Source organism: Anastrepha ludens, chromosome 6 (assembly GCF_028408465.1).
Source record: "Anastrepha ludens isolate Willacy chromosome 6, idAnaLude1.1, whole genome shotgun sequence".
NCBI lineage: Eukaryota > Metazoa > Arthropoda > Insecta > Diptera > Tephritidae > Anastrepha > Anastrepha ludens.
Window position 1 is genome coordinate 47,240,801 of NC_071502.1, and position 12,368 is coordinate 47,253,168.

The 12,368-nt window shown below is 33.9% G+C and overlaps 1 pseudogene; it reads right to left on the reverse strand.

Moving 5' to 3' along the window:
* Positions 1 to 4,402: 4,402 nt before the first annotated feature.
* Positions 4,403 to 11,045, reverse strand: LOC128867041 (uncharacterized; annotated as a pseudogene).
* Between the last annotated feature and the right edge of the window lie 1,323 nt (positions 11,046 to 12,368).

The following is a 12,368-nucleotide window of genomic DNA, read 5'->3' on the forward strand; positions in this document are numbered from 1 at the left end:
ACCACGCATCTCAATGATTCCGTGACGCTACTTTTGTTATTTTCAAAACGATGGATCAAAACGAAAATCGTGTTTTAATTTTACACTGTTTCTTGATGGGGAAAAAACCGTTCAAGCGAACCAATGGTTTGAAAACTAAACTAAAAACTAAACAACAATAAAACGAAGGTTTGCTGACTTCAAACGTCATCGTAGAGACATCGTGGATGCACAACGCAGTGGACGTCCAAATGAGGCGGTAGTACCAGAAAACATCAAAAAAATCCACAAAATCGTTTTGAATGATCGAAAAGTGAAGTTGCATGAGTTAGCTGACATCGTAAAGATATCAAAATAATGCGTTGGCTTTATATTGCATGAGCATTTGACTGTGAGAAAGCTCAGTTCAAAGTGGGTGTCGCGCTTGCTCACTGTTCTCAAGAAACATGAACATGATGATGATTCTGAACAATGGCAATTCACAGACCTAAAATTGCTCGCCGGTAAGAAATTTCGCTCGAATGAAGAGGTTGCAGCTGAAACTGAATTGAAATGTTAGAGCGGCGCTGGAATGATTGCGTTGATCTCAATGGAAATGAATAAAGCTAATTTTGAACAAACAAAACGTTCATCATCGAAACGCCTCATAGAATTAAAAATTATAATTTGGAAGTAAGGCTAGAATTGTATATGTATAAGTTATGCGAACTTAATCGATTTTAATGCAACTTTATCTAGATTTAAATAGAATTTGTTTACTTTGCTAAAGTAGGCTCAATCTGTACGGCTGGCCTGTATACTGAATAATTAAAGAAATAAATAAATCAAGAGACTGACGATATCATATGCACATATTCGTTGTATTTAGTATTTTTGAAGACTTCAATTTATGTATGTATGTATGCACGTGTATATAAGCTTATTATGATAAGTACATTTTTATTTGTACTCCTTCTAAAACATCTTTCTGCAAGCAACATCTGCGTATAGCACCAGCATAAAAAGCAAATGAATAATGTTGAAGACAGCTAAGCAAGAGTGATGATTTGTTACACGCGTATGAAGTTTCACAATAGACAATTATAGCAAGGAACAAAAAAGTGAGATAATGATTTGAAGCAGCTGTTACTGAAGGCTGCTTGACAATGGAACTCTTTCTGATGTTATGCCAGTACAGGATACAGCGTACAGGGTCATTCTAATTCGAGTTTATTTTTTAGTAGTATTCTGTTTTGATAACTGCTTCAATACGATTTTGTCTCTTTTCACAGATGTTAAGAAGAAAGTCTGAAATTTACTAGATTTTCTAGATTTCAGATTTCACTAGAGTCCAGTATACGAATAAGTGAAATCCAGCACGAAAATTATTATTCTGCGAAAACTAAAGGGTGATGTTTTTTAGAGCTATAGGAAAGTTTTTCAAAAAAGCACACGTAAAATTCAGAAAAATTCATGAAATTTTTATTTAAATCGATAGTACATTCCATATAATTTAATGTTTGAAGATTATTTCATTCCAGTTACGTTACGATTCGCAGCATCTTTGAAGAAGTACGGTCCAATGATACCTCCAGCCCATAAACCGCACCAAACTGTGATCTTTTCTGGATACATTGGTAGCTCTTGCAATTCTTCTGGCTGATCTTCACTCCAAAATCAACAATTCTGCTTATTTACGTACCCATTGATCCAAAAATGAGCTTCGTCGCTGCACACAATTTTTCGATTAAAAGTGGATCTTAAACTTTCTTAACAGAACACGCATTTTTATAATAAAATTCAATGATTTGCAAGCCTTGTTCGTTTGTAAGACGATTCATGGTTAAATTATAGACCAAACTGAAGATGTTTGACAGTGAAACAAAACACGAAACGTTCGTCAGCTGTTTAAACCAACTGTTTAAAAAGATAATAGCTAAAAAATCATCATTTACATCTCATAAAATTATAGATATACTTGGCAGTTTAAGTAGGTAAACCGAACCTGGACTAAGGAAGTTAGTCACGAAGTTTGAATAGGCAATACAAGGCAAAAAAACACAATTGAATTGAAAATATCGCTGTTGTAAGGTAAATTAAAAAGTAGTAAAGTTAGGTTAGGTTGACATGGCTGGTTGGACCCTAGTGGTACCAAATGGAGCTTGACCCTTACGTTTCCTTGTAGGAGATTTCTTGTAATATAATAAGCCTGCGTCTTTTGCGAACCTAAGTGAGCTCTGAAGCTCTACTCCCGAGCATCATTTTAACCTCTCATATTGTAGAGCTTGTAAACATTTCATTCGGGATCTAGCTAATGCAGTGTTACCTTGCTCATTAGTGTTACCTTGCTCATTAGTGTTACCTTGCTCATATGTAGTTACCTTGCTCATTGCATTGCATGAACTGCAAGCGAAAGCGCGGAACGAACGACAAAACAAACAAAGCAAACGAACGGCAACGTTCGACATCTTGCTCTCTCCTACTTAAGTGAGCGTATATATGTATGTATATGCGCATATGTACATATATAAATTCACGTATTTGTATTTGCATATGCCTTCTTATTGATTATTATTAATTTGATTCACTTGAAGAATTTAAAATAAAACCAAGTTTGTTAATAATACCTGTTGTTTTAATGTTATAATTATTAATTTTTTTATTATATATGAAGGAAAAAATGTATTTTAATATTTACCATATACCTTATAAGATATGTTGTCTATACTAATATTATAAAGAGGAAAACTTTGTTTGTTTGTAATGAATAGGCTCAAAACTACTGGACCGATTTTAAAAATTCTTTCACCATTCGAAAGCTACATCATCCACGAGTAACATGGATTATATCTTATTTTGGAAATAGGGCTCGAGATATAGGTCAAAACGTGGACCAGGGTAACCTTCGGATGTGTATATACAATATGGGTATCAAATGGAAGCTGTTGGCGAATGTTTTAGTCCAGAGTATTTTTCATGCCGCTCCGTGACTAGGATCTCGAGATAGAGACCAAAACGTGGACCCTAGAATGTGTTTGTACAATATGGATATCAAATTGAAGCTGTTGGTGAATGCTTTAGTACAGAGTATTTTTCATGCCGCTCCGTGACTGGGGTCTCGAGATATAGAACAAAACGTGGACCCGGGTAACCTTTGGTTGTGTATGTACAATATGGGTATCAAATGAAAGCTATTGATAAGTGCTTTAATACGGGGTAATTTTCATACCTATTGATGACTAGAGTCTGGAAATATATGCCAAAACGTGGACCCGCCGTGTCTTTGCACCGAATTAAACCAAACTTACACACATTGTTAAGTAGGTATTGAAGATGATTTCCGTATAGTTTGAATACCTATTGGTAGATAGGGTCTCGAGATATAGGTCAAAACGTTGACCCGGGTAACCTTCGGATGTGTATGTACGATATGGGTATCAAATGGAAGCTGTTGGTGAATGATTTAGTTCAGAGTTTTTCCATCCGCTCCGTGACTAGGATCTCGAGATAGGGACCAAAACGTGGACCCTAGAATGTGTTTGTACAATATGGATATCAAATGAAAGCTGTTGATAAGTGCTTTAATAGGGGGTAATTTTCATACCTATTGATGACTAGGGTCTGGAAATATATGCCAAAACGTGGACCCGCCGTGTCTTTGAACCGAATTAAACCAAACTTACACACATGTTATGTTATGTGTTGTGTTGTGTTGTGTTGTGTTGTGTTGTGTTGTGTTGTGTTGTGTTGTGTTGTGTTGTGTTGTGTTGTGTTGTGTTGTGTTGTGTTGTGTTGTGTTGTGTTGTGTTGTGTTGTGTTGTGTTGTGTTGTGTTGTGTTGTGTTGTGTTGTGTTGTGTTGTGTTGTGTTGTGTTGTGTTGTGTTGTGTTGTGTTGTGTTGTGTTGTGTTGTGTTGTGTTGTGTTGTGTTGTGTTGTGTTGTGTTGTGTTATGTTATATTATGTTATGTTAATGTTAACTCATTCTCTATATCCATACAAAATATCTATCAAACAAATAAAATTAAAATTTTCTTTTGAAAAATGCAACCATTCAATCAGTATTTTCTTATGACGTTATCACGTTAAACTATCGTCAGTAAACCGACTTTACAGACAACCTCTTTTTAACCATCTAACCTTCATGCCGCAAGACGAATATTATGTACTCCCTAAATCCCATTCATTCTCAAGTCATTCTGTAACTTGAAGCCATTTTCAAACCCTGTAAAATGCTTGGCTTCAATGCGAGCTTCTTGCATGGAAACCACACGCTGTATGGAGCTCAACCACTACCGGTTACTCGACTGTAATCTAATTTTTTGTGCCCTAAACATACTTAACATATTTCGATTTTTAGTATTTCTATTTTATTTTTATTTATTTATTTATTTTCAAACCCTACTTCAATTACTTGATTATTTGAACAATATCTCAAGGAACCTTTTCACTTATACATCAAATATAGATCAGCCTTCGCTGCATTAATGCCATTTAATATAGTTTCCAAGACGTCAACAGCCCATACTCCCCAGATATATAAGGCACTCGCGCTACATCGACATCGTTGATAGAAAAGTTATTAACGATCATGTAGTCCTTTAAAAAGAAAAGAATACAAATATGATAAACAAGTAAAGAAGTGTAGTGTTTGAGATTTGAATAGAAATGGATTTGATTGTATATATTTATTATTTAAAAAATATGTAAATGTATTTATCTATTTAAAAAATAGCATAACTTTACCTTTTATATGAGCTAAGAGCAATTTTTGAGCGATTTTAAAAACTGCCAGTACATAGAGATTTCAGCACCAGTACTAACATATATTATTTTTAAGATGGATTTCTACTAGCATATGGATGGCTCCATACAAATTTCAAATTATTTTTATTGTGTGATTGAAAATATTCATCACATGTTTTTGCTTTTATTTGGTTCCCAAATTTTTGATAATTCCATTGAAAAATTCAGGAAAAATCATGAAGAATAAATTAACATAATTATAAATTTTATCAAATACGCGCTTTTTCAGCAGGCAATCGAAAAGGCGCACAAAATCCTTTCGCAATGAAAACTCAGAAATATGCGGTACAATGTTAAAATACAAACACGTTTCGATTATTAACGATCACAAAACAGAAAGAAATATAAACTCAGAAAAATATTTTTTAAATATTAGTTCGAGGAAAATGAAATCCATTAGTTATGCGCAAATGGTCTAAAACTGTTATGTAGTCGATCTTTAGCTTCTGGGCGATGCTATGACTACTAGCATTTACGTTTATTTCGATTGTTTTTGTGATTTTATTGACATTTTTTTTAACATCAAAAATGCTTGAACGACGAAACCAAAATTGCATGTAATTGATTGTTGCAGTATCGGAACATTGTACATTTTTGTCCTTATCAAAGAAAAACTTAATAATATGTACAGAGTTTTCTTCTTATTGACTTCCATTAACACTCTGTAACTCACAACTGAATAGAACAAACTAAAAAAAGCAGAGGAATTTACAAGGTAAAGTTCAAAGTAAACAAGATTGAGCTAAAATAGAAGCGACAAAAGCTTTGTTCTGATAACTTCGAATTTATTTATTCAAAATAGTCCCCTCTGGCCTCGATACACTGTTTTACGCGATCTAAAGGCTTTTCAAAAGGGGTCATAGACCGGAATATCCTTCAGTTACAAGGAAGTTTTCATCTTTTCTCGCCTCTTTAATGAGGTCTTTATGCTAGTTGAATTATGAGCAATTTTTGGTCCTTAGTTAACTTGTGCGGAATGAAACGTGCATAGACTTTTCGTAAGCCCAAATGATCAATTAAAATGCGATAAAACGATGTTTTGGAGATATTTAACTCCGATTCCGTGAATCTGAACGATGATTTCGGTTAATTATTCAATCACGAACAACTTCGAGTGTTTTTGGGCGGCCCGTATGTTCATTGTCATTTATGTCCTCACAATCATCTCTGAAACGTGTAAGCCACTCATGAACTCCAGCACTAGATAGACAATCATATCTATCTCCACTAACTCCTTAAAAATATGGCGCAATCAAAAACATTTTTATGACGCCAGTCTTATTTATTTTGAACTTTACCTTGTATTTAGTGGGAAATGTCACCTTGACAACGAGCATTCATCTTAAATTGTTTGGCCTAGATATCTTGACCGTAAGAAAGACACATACCTTCAGCAAAACACAGCTCCATCTTAGGTTTTTTGGGAGTCCTCAGTTTGTACATATGAGGTACAGTGATGGGTAGGGGGCGCAAAAGGCCGAGGAGTCAAAGTGCATACCTCATTTATATTCATTCGTTCATTCATATTAAAGTCATATGAATAAAAAAGTTTTTAGATTAAAGTAACCAGTTTGAAGTGCATTATTTTAAAAATATACCTGATCTTGGTGCCAGGCATAGAAATAGAACATAGATACTTCCAAAGCAGATGAGCTTGTAAGGAAAGATACAATACTAAACATTCAGCCAGATAATGCACTAATACTGATTCCCTTAGCTACGTGCAAACTATTATAGATGGACTATCTATCAATGCGGCTAATCCACGTTGGTGACGGTCACCCTTTTGCCAAGTAAGCTGGCCAGAATGGAACCATGGCCATACAAAATCGCTACTGAAACTTAGTGGACAAGATATGAGAAGCGGGATAGAGGTGCTAACAAGTTATTGTATAATTGGAAGGCAGGCAAATAGACTGATGCTACCAAATGACTTTTTCGAAACTGTCTAAATCATGAAGAAGAAAAAACTTGTGTACATGAGAAAGGTTTTCCATGCTCGGATTCGCTTTTCTTGACAGCATTGAAGAGGTCTCACAAATATGGTTGACGAAATTCCTTAAATCCACAGATTGCTTCAGAGAACTAAAAGGAGTGTAAAGGATGAGCACCAGTGGTGGTATCACAATGGGACTATTGAGGCCTAAGTGTGTCGGATGCCAGCCACTCAACCTAACCTAACCTAACTTAAAAAGTTTGAAAGTTGAATGTACAAATTTTTCTACATCGATAGAAATTTTAACTCGGGTTGAAACTTGAAAAATAAAATAGAAATTGAAATTTGCCAATAAAATCAAATAGCAAAAGTGATTTTCATACAAAATTGAGCAAAATAACAGAGAAATGAAACTCTGTTGTTGAGTTTATTCAGTCTTCAATTAGAGTTAAAAATTAACCATTCAAGCCTATTTTCTCTACCCGTACCGAATATATGTAAGTGAGTAGAAATGAATCATATTTTCAATACATCTGTGTTCATAATAATAGCAGAGCGACATGTTGCAAATTTATTACTAATTTTTTTTTTCTAATTTTTTGTAAATTTTTTTATTTTATAAAAATTTAGTTTACACTAGAATCAAAACGATATACAAGAACATATCTTACAGTTACAAACTTCGCACAAAATTAAAAAAAATTCAACACATTTTCATTAAAATTTCACACTTTTTAATCAGCATCTTTAGAAGAATTTCGAATATGCAGTTTTATAGTATAGCCCATCGAATTTTGATATAATAAAGTGCAACTTTCAAATTGTTCAAAAATAGCGTTGACTTAACACAATTTTCTCTTTGTTATTAACAGTTGTAAGCATTTTTTCCATATAAAAAAATTTTCAAGCATTCATTAAGTGAATCATCATCAACCAAACAAATTATCAAAAATCAACGGGAATTTTAAGTCACTTTAAACTTGCACAATATTATATCCAAGCTGAATGGGCTACAAAACAGCCTACTCGGAATTTTTCTAAAAGATTGAAATTTGGATAGAAGTTTGTGGAAAGCTAAATGGTTTTTGAGGTAGTATGAACTATATTTTTATTAAAAAAAAAATGAATAAATAGTCTAAACTCTGTTTATGTCGCTATTTGTTATGAACACACTCCTATATAGGCGTATAGGCGAAGGAACGAGCGGCCGGACAAAAATCGAGAATTTTATTTCATGTGGGCGGTACTATTTAAATTTTTTTTTTAAATAGAATAAACTATTTAATTTTAGAATATTTCAAAGTCACTTTTAAAAGAAATTTCTAAGCTTCAGCAACAATTAAAAACCAAAAATTTAAATATTCCATTTGACTCCACTAGTTTTGTGAAAAGCCCACAGTTACACAAATACTTACTTTGAATGGACAGCTGTGATTGAGGTTTGTGAATTTTTCGAAACGCGAATAAAGTAATCTGAGCACTGGATTACGTCGATTCAATATAAAAGCGCAAACATCAATATTATCAAATTTGTACAGCACACGATTGAGACGATTCGATGTTTGTATTATTGAAATGTTGGCCTGAAAATTTGGTTTCCAGATTATTGAATTTCAAATAGTATATTTGTATATATTGTTATATAGAACTTTCCAGTTCCAAGTTCCCCTCACTAAAATCTATCAGTTAAAATTCTATACCAAGGTAAATTTTCCACTGAATGTTTGAAATTTCGACACAAAGTAAAGAAAGCTTTAGCCTTTTCCAATATGTACAAAACATAAAAATCGGTTGGTTAAAAAAAAATCGGTCAAATGAGCTTAAAGCCTGACTAGCACTAAGTTGTCCTTGCTAAATTCCTTGAGTCAAAGTTGTATATCTCCCTCAGTTTTCCTCTGATTTACTTGAAATTTTAAAATCAAACTTAAGGAAGTATTAAACTTCAGAAAAATGTAAAAAAAGATCCAGCTTTGGAAAAAAAGTCTGCCAAAAGGGCTTACAGCCGCACAGGTTCCCAGTTTCCCTAACTTCCCTCGCTAAATTATTTCCGTTAAAGTTTTATAACTCCCTCAGTTTTCCTTTGATTTGCTTGAAATTTTTACATTGAAAACACTTTGTCATTACACAAAAAACAAACTTCGTCAAAAAAGTCTTTTAGACTAACTTGAAACCGCTAACCACGAAATTGAATTTGATTAAATTTTCCAAAGAAGCGTTTACAAGATATAAGCCAAAAATTTGTTTTTTAGATCTCTAAACTTGTTCTTCTTCTTAATTGGCGCGATAACCACTTACGCGATTTTGGACGAGTTTAACAAAGCGCGCCAGTCGTTTCTTTCTCGTGCTACCCGCCCAGTTGGACACACCAAGTGAAGTCCAGTCCTTCTCCACCTGATCTTTCCTCTGCTACCACCAGCTGGTATGGCATCAAATACTTTCAGAGCCGGAGCGTTTGTATCCATTCGGACGACATGACCCAGCCAACGTAGCCGCTGGATCTTTATTCGCTGCGCTATGTCTATGTCGTCGTAAAGCTCATTCAGCTCATCGTTCCATCGCCTGCGATATTCGCCATTGCCAGCGTGCAAAGATCACAAAAATCTTGCGCAGAATCTTTCTCTCAAACACTGGAAGCGTCGCTTCATCGGATGTTGTCATCGTCCACGTTTCTGCGCCATACATTAGAACAGGCATGATGAGAACCTTGTAAGTGTTAGTTTTGTTCATCAAGAGAGGCCTTTACTACTCATTTGCCTACTTAGTAAAAGTAGCACTTGGTTTATGCCTATTTAGTAAAAGCAGCACTACGCTGGATTTATAGAAAGTTCTCATCCGAGGCTTTGCACATATTTTCATCTTCTCATGTTGACTCACTCCCGAACGGGTGTTAGGAAGCTATCCAAAGGGCACTTGGGCTAATCCCAGAAGTTTTTTAGCTGCTTGAATCATAAGTAGACGATTCGCCCTGGTCACTTCCAAGTGAATGGCGATTAGTAACTTTCCCCACTTGCGTGGGCATATGGAATCATTCTCCTAGATCTTTAAACAGTCATTGCAAAAAACAAAAACACTTCAGAAAAGCCAGTAAGCCAACCTTTTATGAGCATCGTTCGCATAACCACCTCTTCGTATGGCCTCTTGTGTCAATCGTAATAGTATTTTTGGAGGCGTTTAAAGTCAATAAATAAAAAAATTTCAAGAAAAAATAAAAAAAAAATTCTTCAAAAAATTTTTTAATTGCATTCCTCTTTTTGGTTTAAAACTTTGTAAAGAAATTGAAAATGTTAAAATGACAACGACAAAACAATTTCATTTCGATCCTTAAGCGCCTACATGAAACAGAAAATGTAAAGGTTGTGACGAATTAAAGCGACAAATTTAAATTTTTGTCACATCCATTCTGCAATCGGAGAGAGGAAACAATTAATTAGTATTTGCAGATTTTCAACTGATACTTTCTTTCGCTTTTCTGGAGTTTTTTGGAAATAACTACGTAAAGTTCTAGAAAACAGATTTTTCGCCTGCACTTGTGCTCACATAATTAAGCCACTTTATATTTTTGCAATGTTCGCAATTTTTTCAAGCAAAATTCTCTTCGTAAATTTTTATAAAAAATATAGTTCACTATATAACAAAAAATTTAACATATTTTGTAGAAAATTCACAAAAATTTTAAATTTCTTCCAAAACTTTCAACTTTTCAATAAATAATTTTAAAAATTGTCTTTGTACGCAGTTGTATAACCCATTTAATATTAATATGTAAATGTAAGTTTGAAGGTGCTCCAAAAATCATATTGATTATTGAAAACTTTGTTTACATACGATGTTCAGAAGCCTCCAATTAGTCTAAAATAAGCTTCTTTTTTTTGAAATATCACTGTTTAAGAAAATATTTGTATATTATATATATGTATACATACTCGCACATATACATATTTGGCGCTTACGCCGTTTTTGGGTATTTTACCGAGCTCGTCCTCCTATTTGTGGTGAGCGTCTTGATTTTATTTCTTAATTAGTTTTTTTCTGATTGAACTCTCTCTACTTAGTACCACTATATGTATATATATATCACTACCCATACGTACATATACACTATAAATAGGCTCCAATATCTTTTGTTGAATAGTTATTGTAGATGTAGTCCCCACTCTCTGAATGAGGCATTTTTCATAGACTGTTATGGTATGTGTACTCTTGCAAAGAAGTTTAGTGAAACGAATAAGTGAATCTACCTGCAACAAACTAAATCAATAATGGTTGCGAAAATTATTAATATTTTTTAAATTTTACTTACACTCACAAAACTGATCAAGAAAACCAACGCAACTGCGAAATAACGCATTTTCGCTTAAGACATTATTTTATTTACGTTACTCAGTTTAAAAAGGCATTTCAGTTACAACTCACGTCGTGAGCGGTGCTTAGAACAAGAACCTGAATAAAAAATTGATTTATATCTGAATTTTTTATAGGTTTTCGAACTCAATTTTTATAAAGAGCTCAATATAAGTATGCCTAATTTATCTATTACTGAGATTGCATGCTTCATTGATTCACTAAAACAATACTTCATCGACCTTTAAATGTAATTTTATTGTATCTGTTTACATGACGCTACCAATTAAAAATTCAAAACGATGAAAAAAAATAAAATAAAAAGTACAATATGTGTAATTATTAAAATGTGTACTCTGAAATTATTACAAGGGCACCACATTGACAAGTTTTTTTTATAAAAATATAATTTAATTAAGTCTATAACTAAATCTTTGATATTCTAAGTCTCGATGATTGTGCAAGATTTATAAAAATGCGACAAATTTTTACCAAAATATCAAAATTTTTAATTAGAGTTTAAAAAAAAGTGCGTGTAGCGTAGTACACTTAACAGAAGTGAAACTTTCCAGGCAGACAAAGAAAGAGGGGAGACCCGAGAGAGAATGAGAAAGAGAAAGAATAAATATCTAAATAAATTCACAACATTTGCAGAGAATACAAATAGACAAAATTTACAAAAAACGGAGAAGGGTCGACTGGTGTAGGTAAACGGCGGACACAAACCGTGGCGCTACTCCGAGCGTTTATCACCCGCACAAACGCAGCGATTCCAGGACTGCAGTAACGGCACAAATTACAACAAGGCAATACCAATAAATTCGACGCCGGAATGGATAACACTTTATAGTACTCCCAAGCACTAGCCAGGAAACGGAAATGAGCGCCAAAAAAGTAGGCACCAAAAAAAAACGCCACAAAAACTTAGACCCAAAAAAGCCCCAAACAGTAGGCACCAAGGAAATATAACGCCAAATGTAGGCACCAAAAATATATTTTCTACAAGTTTGCACCAACAAACAAGCGCCAAAAAGTAGCTAAATGTTATTTCTCACTAGAAATTAGCATCGACAAGGAAAAACTCCGGAAAAATAGCCTAAAGTGTATCTAAGATATACTATATATCTCTCTCTCTCTCCTTTTTCTCTACGTTATATCTTTTTCCTCTCCCGCGGAACGAAAATGCCCAAAACGTTGCATGGCCTTGAAATTTTACTCTCCATTCTCGCTCGACCATCGACGCCTAAGAAGTTTCACTCAGGTGCGCAGTTTTAAATTTTAGTATAACTAAGTGCAAGTTTCAAGTCATTCAAAATTTTCTTTGAATTCT